The sequence below is a fragment of the Rutidosis leptorrhynchoides genome, chromosome 7 (assembly GCF_046630445.1).
Source record: "Rutidosis leptorrhynchoides isolate AG116_Rl617_1_P2 chromosome 7, CSIRO_AGI_Rlap_v1, whole genome shotgun sequence".
Classification (NCBI taxonomy): domain Eukaryota; kingdom Viridiplantae; phylum Streptophyta; class Magnoliopsida; order Asterales; family Asteraceae; genus Rutidosis; species Rutidosis leptorrhynchoides.
In genome coordinates this window covers 109,525,993-109,540,462 of record NC_092339.1, presented here as the reverse complement: position 1 = coordinate 109,540,462, position 14,470 = coordinate 109,525,993, and positions in this window count along the sequence as shown.

The following is a 14,470-nucleotide window of genomic DNA, read 5'->3' as shown; positions in this document are numbered from 1 at the left end:
TACTTGATATAGGTTCGTGAATCTGAGGCCAACCCTACATTTGTTCAATACCGTCATATGTATTTTTACTACAAAATACATTAGGTGAGTTTCATTTGCTCCCTTTTTAATTGCTTTTGTAATATATATTTTTGGGCTGAGAATACATGCGATGCTTTTATAAATGTTTACGAAATAGACACAAGTACTTAAAAATATATTCTACGTTGAGTTGTACCACTGGCATACTTCCCTGCAGCTTGGTAACTACTATTTACATGTGGTATTGTAAACGCGAATCCTGTTGATAGATCTATCGGGCCTGACAACCCCAACTGGACTGGATGACCAGTATTCAACGGTTGCACAGTACTTCGTTTTGGTGACTACACTTGGTACGGTGTAGTGAGATTTCATAATAAAGGGAATATACGACGTTGATTAAATGTTAAGTATGGTTACCAAGTGCTCAATTACTTAGAATACTTTACATACACTTGCGAGTGTATTATGTTTATGATTATGAAATCTTGTGGTCTATTAACATATTGAAATGATTGTTATGATAAACCTATGAACTCACCAACCTTTTGGTTGACACTTTAAAGCATGTTTATTCTCAGGTACGAATTAAGTCTTCCGCTGTGCATTTGCTCAATATAAGGACATTACTTGGAGCCGATCATCGTAATGGGACCAAATGTTGATGACTTCGTCCAGGTGGATTAGGACGGGTCCTTTCATCAAATAACATACGTCTGTTTTATAGTTCAGGCTAGGATTTCTATACCTGGAACAGACGGGGATGTCAAGCCCTATGGATCCATATATAACTACTCGCGCCCACCAGTTCTTATAACCGGCAGTTACTAGTTACCAAAGCTAAAGGATTTTCGGTTCAAATTCAGTGTAGAATTAAGTATGTACTTGTGTCTTATTGCGTTTAAAATAAATTGCATGTATTCTCAGCCCAAAATATTTAAAGTATTTAAAAAGGGAGACTATAAACTCACCTTAGCAGCACATAAAGTCGTTCACCGAAACATGACCGAAACTCGAAATACCAATTAACCGTAGATCTCAACCTAGAGAACATATGTTGGTCAATAAATGTCTTATTAAGCTAGGTCTGGTCATAGTGTATCACAATCCTAATGCTCGAGATCGACATATAAAAGTTATCAAAAGTCATTTCAAAAAGTCAATCTGACTCAATACTATAGTTGAATGATCATGGCAATCAAAACATTTTAACATTTCACATAGTTTTTCAATTCTTGTAAGATTAGACTATAGTTTTTATAAGGCTTTAGAATATGATAAAACAATCAATTTTGACAATTGCTCAACAAGACGAGACGTGCCTTATATAGAAATTCATTTACTCGATTAGTAATATTTGAAAATCCAAATAATCAATCTTATAAACAAGTTGCTTAAATCTTAATTGCAGATTCAAAAGTAATTTCAATTAATGTTAATCATAATTCAGTTGACCATATCTTTTAATTCGTTCATCGAAATTACGCGATTTCTAAATGAAAAGTTATTGATTTTTCGCCAGCTTTCCAAAAACATGCATATCATATACCTTTTATCAGTAATATATGTATTAAATTCGTGATTCATCATAAACTGTTTAACAACGAAATTTAGCATACAAACATGCATAAATATATATACTCGAGCACTAGACATAGATATACAATTAATATATAAAAGATAAGATATGAATGCTCACGTATCAATATTGTGATTCAATATTGCAGGAAAGTACGTAGACGCAACAGAGATGATAAGCACTAGGTTTGACTTGCAAATAATACCCACCAACATTACCCATAACCTCCATAGCTATAACTCATAGTTTAGCTCTATCCCGTTTGAAAACCTATTTTGAAAGTGACACGCTCATAACCTCGTCGTAGTATTTTATGTATAATACTACTAATAATAATAATAATAATTATAATAATAATAATAATAATAATAATAATAATAATAATAATAATAATAATAATAATAATAATAATAATAATAATAATAATAATAATAATATAAATAAAAATGTATAGAAGGAGATACAGAGGGATGATGAAGGGATGGAGTAGTCGAGCAACTGGTCACGTTTTATACATCTTTTGGCCAACCACACCCCATGCGATCGCATGGGATTTGTGGAGACAATTCATGCGGTCGCATGAAAACATTAACATGCTGGAATCCATAAACTTCCTTGCTGACACACATTTTACATATGATATATAGATTTATATATTATTTAATATATCATATATTTAATCTTTAGAATTAATTAAATATTATATTATATTTACGTGCGTAGTAAAAATGGAATTTTTGTTCAAATGACTCGTACGTTGTCACTCGACTCATGTACCACTTTCGGTTTTTCGAACGCACTTTCGTACGTTTAGAAAACTAGCCTTTTACGTTACGCGACGTGTACCCTTATTAATAATTTGACTTACTCATCAATAAATTATCTTACAAAAAATGTTACTTATAAAATTGAGCGTTGTGGTTATTTTCTTCTATAAATCAGTGACTCGTTATATATACATATGATAATTTAAATCAAAACGTTTTGTATCTAGTTAATATTATGTTTAATCACTTTGCAAAATATATATATATTCATAATACAAAGCTTTTAATTAAGTTCCTCAAAATTCATAAATCACTTATCGTGTCAGAAACATATAAAGATTAAGTTTAAATTTGGTTGAAAATTTCCAGGTTGTCATAGTTTGAGTAGTGGGTTTTTCGATTTGCTTTGTCGTTGTTTTTTATGAACATTTTGGAGGTTTGGTCGATGTGGTTAATTGATCTTGCATTCTATCGAGGTTGGATCTTGGTTTGAAAAGGTTTTGGTTTAGCCTGAATCACGGGCCGTGGCATAAGGGAAAGTAACACCTTGAATGAGACTTGAATGGTTTTGAAAGTGTTTTAACAAACGGTGTTTTGTTCGAGTTGATGGATGATTTTTCTGAACTTGATTGCTTCGGTTTATGAGGAAACCATCCGTATTGATCACGAAATCCGGTGAGTTCTCTATTTTGCCCTTAAGTAGGTTCCAAAAACGGTTTATTTGTTTTGGAGTACACTCGTTGTCTGTGGGAAATAGATTTGTGAGGTTGGGTAACCTTGGGGATCTTAGTTGAATGAACATTTTTCTTAACCGTAGGAAAAGAACATTTGTATTTCGGAATATGTGGCTTGTTATACTTTGAAATTTCAACTTGTATACCTATCGACACCATTGATGGTTTCGGAGTTGGTGTCAATTTTGCATCTAATGCATGTTGTAAGTCCGAAATGCATTTTTCAGATTCATGAGTCAATGTTCGGTTAAGAGTTTGAACATGATCAATGTAACAACCCAACCCAATATCCATTCGAAACAGTAAAAAAAAAAAAATTACAAAGGGGTGAGCGGCGCGTAACACCCCTTGTGCGCAGCGCGTACAGGCTTCATCAGCTTCTGTCCGGTTTTGTAGTTTTTCAATTAAAGATCTCCCACTTCCCGACATATTTAGAGGAAATGCTTTTCACAACATGTTCTAATATGTAAAACTAACACGGTCAATAATAAAACAAGTTTTACGAATCGGGCCCACATATGGCCGAAATACGAGTTTCATACAAAATGTAAGTTTCGACCACACTAGTTTAAATTCCAAACGACACTAGAGCATGATGTTTGGGGGTTAAACTACCTAAATATCGGTCAAACTTCAAAAGCTAACACATCCAAAAAGCGCCCCCTAACAAACAAGCGGGATCACTAATCCAAACGAGCGCCCTTACCCTTGTCCATGCCAGAGCCTATATAAAAGGTAAACAACGAGAGGGTATGCAAAACGCTTAGTGAATGCAATAATTATTGATATGGCCAAAACGGATGGTTTTATTTGCGCGGTGTCGTTAGGCCGCGACGCGTCAGAATCAGCTACCACGGGGGCAAGTAATGGTTTTATTATTTATATTTAGCTGGGGTCCCTAGCTATAACACACCTACTTGTCTTCCTTTTAATGAGTAAGTGGTAAATATAACTCAGGTACGTATTTTTGTGTGTTTGCTCAGTAACGTAGGACAAAAGTGCCTATATAGTTAACCCTAGTGACAAGAGGTGATAGATTAAGACTAACTAAATAAAATAGTAATTGGACAATAACAGTAAAGATAGATAGGTATGAAGAATAGAATTCTGAAGGGGAATTATCGCAAGAGTTTGACTTCCTAGGATAAACACTAAACCTCAATCAACTGGGCTATGAACCTAACCGATTTGTCACTAAGAGTTTAGGCCTTGAAGATTCTGGCTAAGACGGATATCCCTACTCCCAACGTTAACCTAAAAGGTTTAAACGAACTTATGGAATGAATCCTAGGTGCATGAACAAAGTGGTATACCCATAAAGGAAAGTCTCAGCTTTTCTTAATCCTAGTTAGTCTAACTAAAGCAATATCCTACCACTTAATCACTATGCTATGCCTTAACATTAACAGATGTGCAATCTTAGATATTCTAAGGTACTGCTAATTGGGATAGAAGTCTCTCCTTTACGATCACTTATTCAACCCCGATCATCTTACAATATCTCAAGAACATTGCTTCTGACGCGAATCATGCTTTTGAGTAAGCTAGTGTTCACTGAACTCTCTAATGCTAACTCTAATCACAACCTAAATGGGTAGCTCTTCAATGACGAACACGTGGTTATTCGTACGTAGGTACTATATCCCTATTGTGACGTTAAGCACACATAACTACTTACCATGTATCCTAGGGTTGATCAGGTCCTAATACTAGGTTATAGCCACTTGAATAAGCGAAAAGGGTGATCCGTAAATTAAACTTCTAAACCGTCAAGGTTTCAGCATAACAGTATGATAAGTTTCAGATAAAATATTCAACATATAGTAAACATTTGTAACAGATACATAATCATGCAAGATGAAAGCAACTCAAGATAATAACTTTATTAAATTTAGGAAAGCGTTCACCATTTACAGACGAGATCTGGACCATTACAAGTGCTGACAACCTCTAGACCGCTCCTATTACAAACTTCGGTGTTCGCCTCCGGGTACTTAATTTCCCGCTCGGAGGTGAGAAGGCCTTGAAAGCTCTAGTGAGAGAAAGGGTATTGTAGTGAGAGAGTGAAGAGAGGTGTGTGGAAATTGGATGACAAAAAGCCCTTTAAATAGACTAGAAAATTGCCTGCAAACGGTTGGCAGGCCGTTTGGCAAGCCGTTTGGCAGGCCGTATTTGGCAGGCCGTTTGCCAGGCAAGCCATTTCTTGGGGCCGTTTGCTGGACCGTTTGGCAGGCCGTACCCCATACTGGCAAGCCGTATGGCAGGCCGTTTTTGGTCTGGTCAGCCTTGATTCACTGGATAGTAACTTGATTTCTTGTATTTCACCATTTTCGCTCTAGAATCTTCGTTTTAGCTCTGTTTCTCTTGATTCTTTTTGCATCGTCTTCGTAACTACTTTACCTACAAACTTAACCGAAAAAGCGATTATTTTGCCGACAAAGCTTTGAACTTTATGCTTTTGGGGCTCAATATCGGGGGTAAATATATGAATTTTTAGCCGATATCAATTATACATATACATATATAAATTACTTACTTGCAAACACTTATACAAAATCCGCATACATACTAGCAATGTAATTAGCATACCTTCATAATGTATAACGCTAAGTCCTCGATATCATAAGCTAGTATAACAATAGCATATAATGAAAATAACACAACATGCTACAATACAATACACAAACATCGATGTTCATAACATCTATTAGTTATTCAAATCCCAAGGCTAGCAATACGAATGGTATCGTCAACATCGAACTTAATCCCCATTCGTCCTAATAAATGTGGTATCGTCAACATCGAACTTAAACCCACATATGAGGTATCGTCAACATCGAACTTAAACCCTCATCAAACAAACATCACTACAATAGTGGTATGGCTTCGTCAACATCGAACTTTAAATCCATACATGAGGTATCGTCAACATCAAACTTAAACCCTTATCAAACAAACATCACTACAATAGTGGTATGGCTTCGTCAACATCGAACTTTAAATCCATACATGAGGTATCGTCAACATCGAACTTAAACCCTCATCAAAACGAACAAACAATATACTCTAGGATATGGTATCGTCAACATCGAACTTTAATCTATACCCCACAAGCAAATAAATCATATACATACATATATAATGATTCCACTCACCTTAACAATTCGGTGACCGTTTTATACTTTCGAAAGCTTCAAAGCAAAGTACCTAATACAATAAGTACTCAATCAACACACAAACTAGTTAGACTAAACACCAACAATTTACTCATGTGCATTTAATGACTTAAATGCATTAAATGCCCCATTTACACTAAAACCGTTCATTTAATGTCAAGACCACCACAAATCACAAAAAGCTAGTGATTAATGTCCAACCACACTAACTAATACACAATTAGGGTATTTCATACCCATCTTTCCCAACTAGGTCAATTGTTACCCATTTGACCATTTCAAAGTCAACACACCCATTTCGGGTCATCCACTAACCCACATAACACCCATTTACTTAACAACTAGGTGTGCTAGTAATTAACTAACCAATTCACACCCATTTCGGGTCATCCACTAACCCACATAACACCTATTTACTTAACAACTAGGTGTGCCAGTAATTAACTAACCAATTATGACTCATAAGCCCATTTATCATTTCAAAACCCTAGGTTAGTCATCTTTGAGTCCTCATGACTCAATCTTACCCAAGAACACCCAAAATCACCAAATATGGGTTTTATGTTCCTCCCTAACCCAAACCCTAACCCTAACCCTAACCCTTAAACCAATTAAAATAAGGAAATCAAAGTTAGAGCTTACCACAACAATCACAATGTAGCTAGTGGATAGATGAACAACTTTAACACACGCGCTTTGGCACAAATCAACTTCTTCCTTCTCGATTCGAGCTCTCTCTCTCTTAAATGGGTTTCTCACTCTAGAACCTTTAATTGGAGTGATGATAAGGTTGGTGATAATGTTTAGTGTGTTTCAACCACCAAAACAACTGGCAACTAAAGCCCCAACTCGTCCTCAAGTGAAATTACCAAAAAGCCCTTCAAAAATATCAATTTAAAAGAAGCAGAATCCGGCAACATTAAGAGTGCGTGGCGTGCTCCCTTAGATGTGCGCGAAGCGCAGGATGCCCAGATCAGTCACTGACCTCTGTTTATTTACACAATGTCTCCTATACTTCATGTACTCTATTTACATTGTTGTACAATAGATAATCGGATCTTACAACTCTCCCCCACTTAGATTGGATCACGTCCTCGTGATCCGCACCAATTACTAGAAGTTAAGCACTTCTACCTTGAACATTTCCGTCTCCAATGCGGAATTACACAAGTAGTAATCACCCATCCGGGTTCTCACTTCGTACACTAACGCATCATATTACATCCAACAAGGGTAATCATCCCTCGATACAAAGCAACCGTAACCGCTTGCTCCTACATCGAGTATCTAACTCGTACAATACACTTCACAACCGTCCTAAAAGTAGAACAATTCACCGACAATCATCATCATTACGCCTTTCAATCGTGGACTACTCGGGAATCATCCCGACATTTTTCAAAAATCTCCCGTAACTACCATCGGGAAAACTCGCCATTTGACTCATGTCACTAACTACCTTCCCAATTCATTCCAAGGTCAAACTTGGGACTTTTTCGAAGACCATCAAAGTCTTCCTTTCCTAAATAAGCGACACCCATTCGCTTATCACGTCTACTAGATAGGGATTTTTCCGCATTCTCCGGTACTTAACTCCCCCCATTTTGGGTTTTAACCCCATACTTTCACCGTCGATATGATAACGTCCCGCGGAATTTCGACATTCCACGACGCACATTACCTCCTCCGACGTTGGTCATACTCAAGGACTCGTTTTAAGGTATTTGAACCTCGATATTTCAAATCAGTTAAGCGCTAACGCTCACTAAACACCGCAATAAAGCGCAATTGTATCTTCAGATTTCTCACCGGTCCCCACATACAAGGTAATCGCACCATCGGAGTCAAAAGTTACACTAGCAGGTATAAGGAGGCACCTGACGTTGTGTTATCCAACTCCAATTACTAACACCGAGTCATCAAGAGCTCGACCCTTATGGGGTCTACTCTCAGTGTCATGCGTCTTCTGACTACTCGAAGTCACCCAATTTCCAAAAACCATACGGCTCAATGCCCACAAATTCTTGCGACACCCGCTAGCCACAATTTCTTCTAGGTTACATAGCTAGCCTATTAACCTTTCAACTCATTACTAAGGAGATGCTTGGAAACACCAAGGCTTATACTCTTCCAACTTCATCCTATCCATCATCACGATTTCCTTCTCACCCCAAGTCTATGAACACTCGCTACACGCACCGCATCGAACCGCAATTATGGCTGACGAAAAGTGATATCTTACAGAATCACTTACCACATTGTACCATATAGCCTTTGAAAAGCCGAATTCTTATGCCGGGATGTCACCCGACACTTTACTCACCGAATCAATAATTTAACGTGTAGATATAAATCTAACATGTCAATATCATCAACATACATTTGCATTCTGGCTACTCCTTACACTGTTTCATCACCATACGTTTAGTTGCTAAACTCATACATGAGCAACAGTACACGACACAATCTACACATCTTACGGGTCTCACTCGAATGAGTTTAACGACCCTACCCCACAACGCAAAAAGTCTAAACAACTTAAGGCTCATACAACAGAGTCGAGACACAACACACCAACCTACATGACCAACTCCCTCATCTATCATAGCCTACGAATTTCTCGCGAATACATTTTACCAAAAACCTACGTTCACTGTCACCAGTTGGCGTCAATTAAGCAACAACCTAACGCCAACATAACTCGTACCTCATATATCAAGAATGCCGCTACCCGCAGGGTAGATTTTTCCAACCAGTGGGTTTACTCGACCCGTTAATCCCGAAATTGTACGACCGACAATACACCTATGCTTCTCCTCTGGAAAAAGTGAACAATGTTATCGTAACAATTACGTTACTCACCTCTTCGCCATCAAACACCATCCTTATCTTGTTAGACCATCAAATCTGTGTCCGCATCTCGTTAAGGGGATGAAATTTACCAGTCTAGTATCTCACGATTAGTACGTCACATCACATTGTTCCATTCGTCCAATGCTACCAGTCTCAAGACTAAATGACTTCAATTATAACCAACCTACGAACCTTACAGTTCTTCAACTTCTGTAGCCAAAATGAGCACGCGTTATCAACCAAACACTAAAGCCCATTTATATAGGTTGGTAAAACCAACCTTTTACCCAATGCCAAGGAATGCTTAGAAAGGTTAAGTCTTACGCCCTTTGTCCGTCCCTCCCATCCTCAATGTAGGGTAATTCCATTAGGAATGCTACCCCTAACTATACCACGTATTCACACAATGCATTCAACCCAGGTCAGTTCTCACGAGTCAACGACCCAAGCGCTACCCTAGTGCACCGTCATCGAAATTACTAACCCCACACCTATATGGGTACTAATGAAATATATGCTCACTCGAGACTAACTAGATTTCGAAACAAAATTTAAGTCTCTAAATTCATAACCGAATCCATCAGCACACAACAATTAATAATAAGGCATACTTGTATCGAAAACAGAAGTACCTGAAGTAGCATCGTTGGACTTCTGTGTTTCACTACCCATCAAATAGTTGTGCTCCAACCTCTTAACCCGATCGGCAAATGATTCGGAACACTCCAACCTTCGGTGTCCCTCCTGACAATTAAAGCACCTTATCGTGCTTAAAGGTTCACCCTTACAATCCTGCATCATATGACCTCGTTGTAGACAATTACAACACGTAGGCACGAAACCTCCCAATTTTCTAGTCTGTTTAGCAACCCAATCAGGACACTCTGACTTCCAATGCCCTTCACTTCGACAATAAAAACATGCAGTCTTGTCCGATGGACATTCACGAGACTTATGTCCCTCTTGTCCACAATTGTAACATTTAGACCTACTGGAGTCCGACACTCCCTTCTTCATGCTACCTGTGCTATCCATTACAACTTTACCTTGATCATAAAACAACTCAGGACACTCCGACCTTCAGTGTCCATCTTTTCGACACTCAAAACATATGTCGCTTTTAAGAGGTGCATTTGTGCAATCACTCGACAAATGACCCTTTTATGCGCAATTATAACATGTAGGTCCATAACCTCCCTTACTCATCTTCTTCACATTTTCTACACCCTCAGGCGTACCTCTCGCCCTCTTACTAGGAGCACCTTGTGACTCAAACTTCCCCTTACCCGAAAAGTGATCGAATGTTGTCGGGGAATGTGATTCAAAACTCACTAATACTCCTTCACCGCCACCAACTTGCGGTTTGGGAAACCTCTTATCAAACTCTTCCCTTACGACTTTAGCCACTTGGTCTCGGAAGATTTCAGTTATTCGTTCTTCAACCAACTCCTTGTTTACTTCCCTAACTTTGTCGGTGAAAACTGAGACATATTGTTCAATCACGGCCTCAACCCTCGCCGTTAACTCATCCTTCATCTCATGAGTATTCGCATCCGTTCCGGTTCCATCTTTCATCTTCATTCTAAAGAATGCATATAGATTAAACAACGAAACGAAAAAGGAAACGACATATATACCACACCGCCCCATCTTGCTCAACAATCATCGTACATCGCTTGTTTCACACGATTTGAACCCGTAACAATGGTAGCTAATCATTGTTACGCGAGCACGTCGCATTAACTTGCTAGTACAACGTCTATCTCGCTTGATGATTGAAAATACAACACAAAATAATTAGCGCATAGTTAGTTCATCTAAACCTAGGCACTAACAAATCCCCGGTCCGACCCGTCTCCTACAAGTCCCGCATAAAGCGCATACACAATAAAGTCTAAGTCTAGGCACCTATCTCAAGTCGCCTAAATCTCTTAGACCATGCTCTGATACCACTTGTAACAACCTAACCCAATATCCATCCGAAACAGTAAACAAAAAAAAATTACAAAGGGGTGCGCGGCTCGCAACTCCCCTTGTGCGCGGCGCGCACAGGCTTCATCAGCTTCTGTCCGATTTTGCAGTTTTTCAAATAAAGATCTCCCACTTCCCGACATATTTAGACGAAACGCTTTTCACAACATGTTCTAATATGTAAAACTAACATGGTTCAATAATAAAACAAGTTTTATGAACCGGGCCCACATATGGCCGAAATACGAGTTTCATACAAAATGTAAGTTTCGACCACACTAGTTTAAATTCCAAACGACACTAGAGCATGATGTTTGGTGGTTAAATTACCCAAATATCGGTCAAACTTCAAAAGCTAACACATCCAAAAAGCGCCCCCTAACAAACAAGCGGGATCACTAATCCAAACGAACGCCCTTACCCTTGTCCACGCCAGAGCCTATATAAAAGGTAAACAATGAGAGGGTAAGCAAAACGCTTAGTGAATGCAATAATTATACATATACATATATAACTTACTTACTTGCAAACACTTATACAAAATCCGCATACATGCTAGCAATGTAATTAGCATACCTTCATAATGTAAAACGCTAAGTCCTCGATATCATAAGCTAGTATAACAATAGCATATAACATAAACAATACAACATGCTACAACACAATACACAAACATCGATGTTCACAACATCTATTAGTTATTCAAATCCTAAGGCTAGCCCTACGAATGGTATCGTCAACATCGAACTTAATCCCCATTCGTCCTAATAAATGTGGTATCGTCAACATCGAACTTAAACCCACATATGAGGTATCGTCAACATCGAACTTAAACCCTCATCAAACAAACATCACTACAATAGTGGTATGGCTTCGTCAGCATCGAACTTTAAATCCATACATGAGGTATCGTCAACATCGAACTTAAACCCTCATCAAACAAACATCACTACAATAGTGGTATGGCTTCGTCAACATCGAACTTTAAATCCATACATGAGGTATCATCAACATCGAACTTAAACCCTCATCAAAATGAACAAACAATATACTCTAGGATATGGTATCGTCAACATCGAACTTTAACCCATACCCCACAAGCAAATAAATCATATACATACATATATAATTATTCCACTCACCTTAACGATTCGGTGACAGTTTTATACTTCCGAAAACTTCAAAGCAAAGTACCTAATACAATAAGTACTCAATCAACACATAAACTAGTTGGACTGAACACCAATAATTTACTCATGTGCATTTAATTACTTAAATGAATTAATTGCCCCATTTACACCAAAACCGTTCATTTAATGTCAATACCATCACAAATCACTAAAAGCTAGTGATTAATGTCCAACCACACTAACTAATACACAATTAGGGTATTTCATACCCTTCTTTCCCAACTAGGTCAATTATTACCCATTTGACCATTTCAAAGTCAACACACCCATTTCGGGTCATCCACTAACCCACATAACACCCATTTACTTAACAACTAGGTGTGCTAGTAATTAACTAACCAATTATGACTCATAAGCCAATTTATCATTTCAAAACCCTAGGTTAGTCATCTTTGAGTCCTCATGACTCAATCTAACCCAAGAACACCCAAAATCACCAAATATGAGTTTTATGTTTATCACTAACCCAAACCCTAACCCTAACCCTTAAACTAATTAAAATAAGGAAATCAAAGTTAGAGCTTACCACCACAATCACAACGTAGCTAGTGGATAGATGAACAACTTTAACACACGCGCTTTGGCCCAAAATTAACTTATTCCTTCTCGATTCGAGCTCTCTTTCTCTTAAATGGGTTTCTCACTCTAGAACCTTTAATTGGAGTGATGATAAGGTTAGTGATAATGTTTAGTGTGTTTCAACCACCAAAATAACTGGCAACTAAAGCCCCAACTCGTCCTCAAGTGAAATTACCAAAAAGACCTTTAAAAATATCAATTTAAAAGAAGCAGAATTCGGCAACAGTCAGAGTGCGCGACGCGCTCCCTTAGATGTGCGCAGAGCGCACGATGCCCAAATCAGTCACTGACCTCTGTTTATTTAGACAATGTCTCTTATACTTCATGTACTCTATTTACATTGCTGTACAATAGATAATCGGGTCTTACGATCAACATTAGTGCGAAGTTGTAGAATGGCCTTCGAATCAAGCTCACGTTCGGACTTGAGATGACTATTTTCAGCTTGAAGAGTCAGAATTGTCTTATTTTTTTCTTTGAGATGAACAATTTTCTCTTTGAGTTGATTATTTAATGTCTCTAAATTGAGGCGTTCTTTATCGAAAGAATCTTTTTGACTTTGTAGTTCTACTTGTAGCTTTGAAATTTGTTCTTTCAACTGAAACTCATTCTTTGCAAGCTCATGTATTCAGTTAGCCATCTTTGAAAATTGAGATTTCAACTCAGAATTCATTTTCCGCTGAATATCCAATTCATTCTCTTGCATGTGAATCCGCTCTTTCATGTTCTTTCTTTCAATAATTTCTTGTAGAGCTTTTGATTCCAGATAATCATCATAAATCTTGAATGTACACATCTGATCTTTATTTCTTTCTGAATTCGGACCTTTCATCGTGCATGTACATAAACCCTTCAGATGTTTTAGTTCTTGATCCCATGTTGGTATTGGAGGTTCTTCGGATATTGAACAGTTTGCGTGTTGTGAAAGAGACATTTTCGAAAAACACGAGTAAACTTTTGAAAATTTCGTTAGAAAATTGATACGGCCGAAACGGACGGTTTTATTTGTGCGGTGTCGTCGGGCTGCAGCACGCCAGAATCAACCACTAAGGGGGTGGTACTGTTTTAAATTTATATTTAGCGGGGCCTAAATCGTACTACTCCTTAGTATGAGTAAGGGAAGTATGACATAGACTCATATTTTTGAGATATCAGCAGAATCGAACCTATATTTAAGCATAAGATAGTTATGAAGGAGTAGTGGTTACTTAATGTTGAGATTTTCTAATTTATAAGACAGATAAAGTAAGTGTGATAAAATTCGTAATTCAGATAAGGTTAAAGTGAGTGCATACTATGATTTCATCAGTTATTCTACCAAGATTATGGAATGCTGGCTCATGAATAGGCAGAGGCGTTGTATTCATTACACTGGTCCTAAACGCCCCTGTCATAAGACATGACACTGGGTACTGCGTTAGGCTTGAAGATTCTGAATAGACAGCAACGTCCCTTACCTCCGACGCCCGTGCAGTCTGACTACAGGCATACACGTTCAGACGGCTCATCCAATTAAGCGACTCGGTTGGGTGACGTATTAACATTCCACAATGGTCTAAACTTTCTTAAGAATAATAGAATACATGGTTTACCATATCCG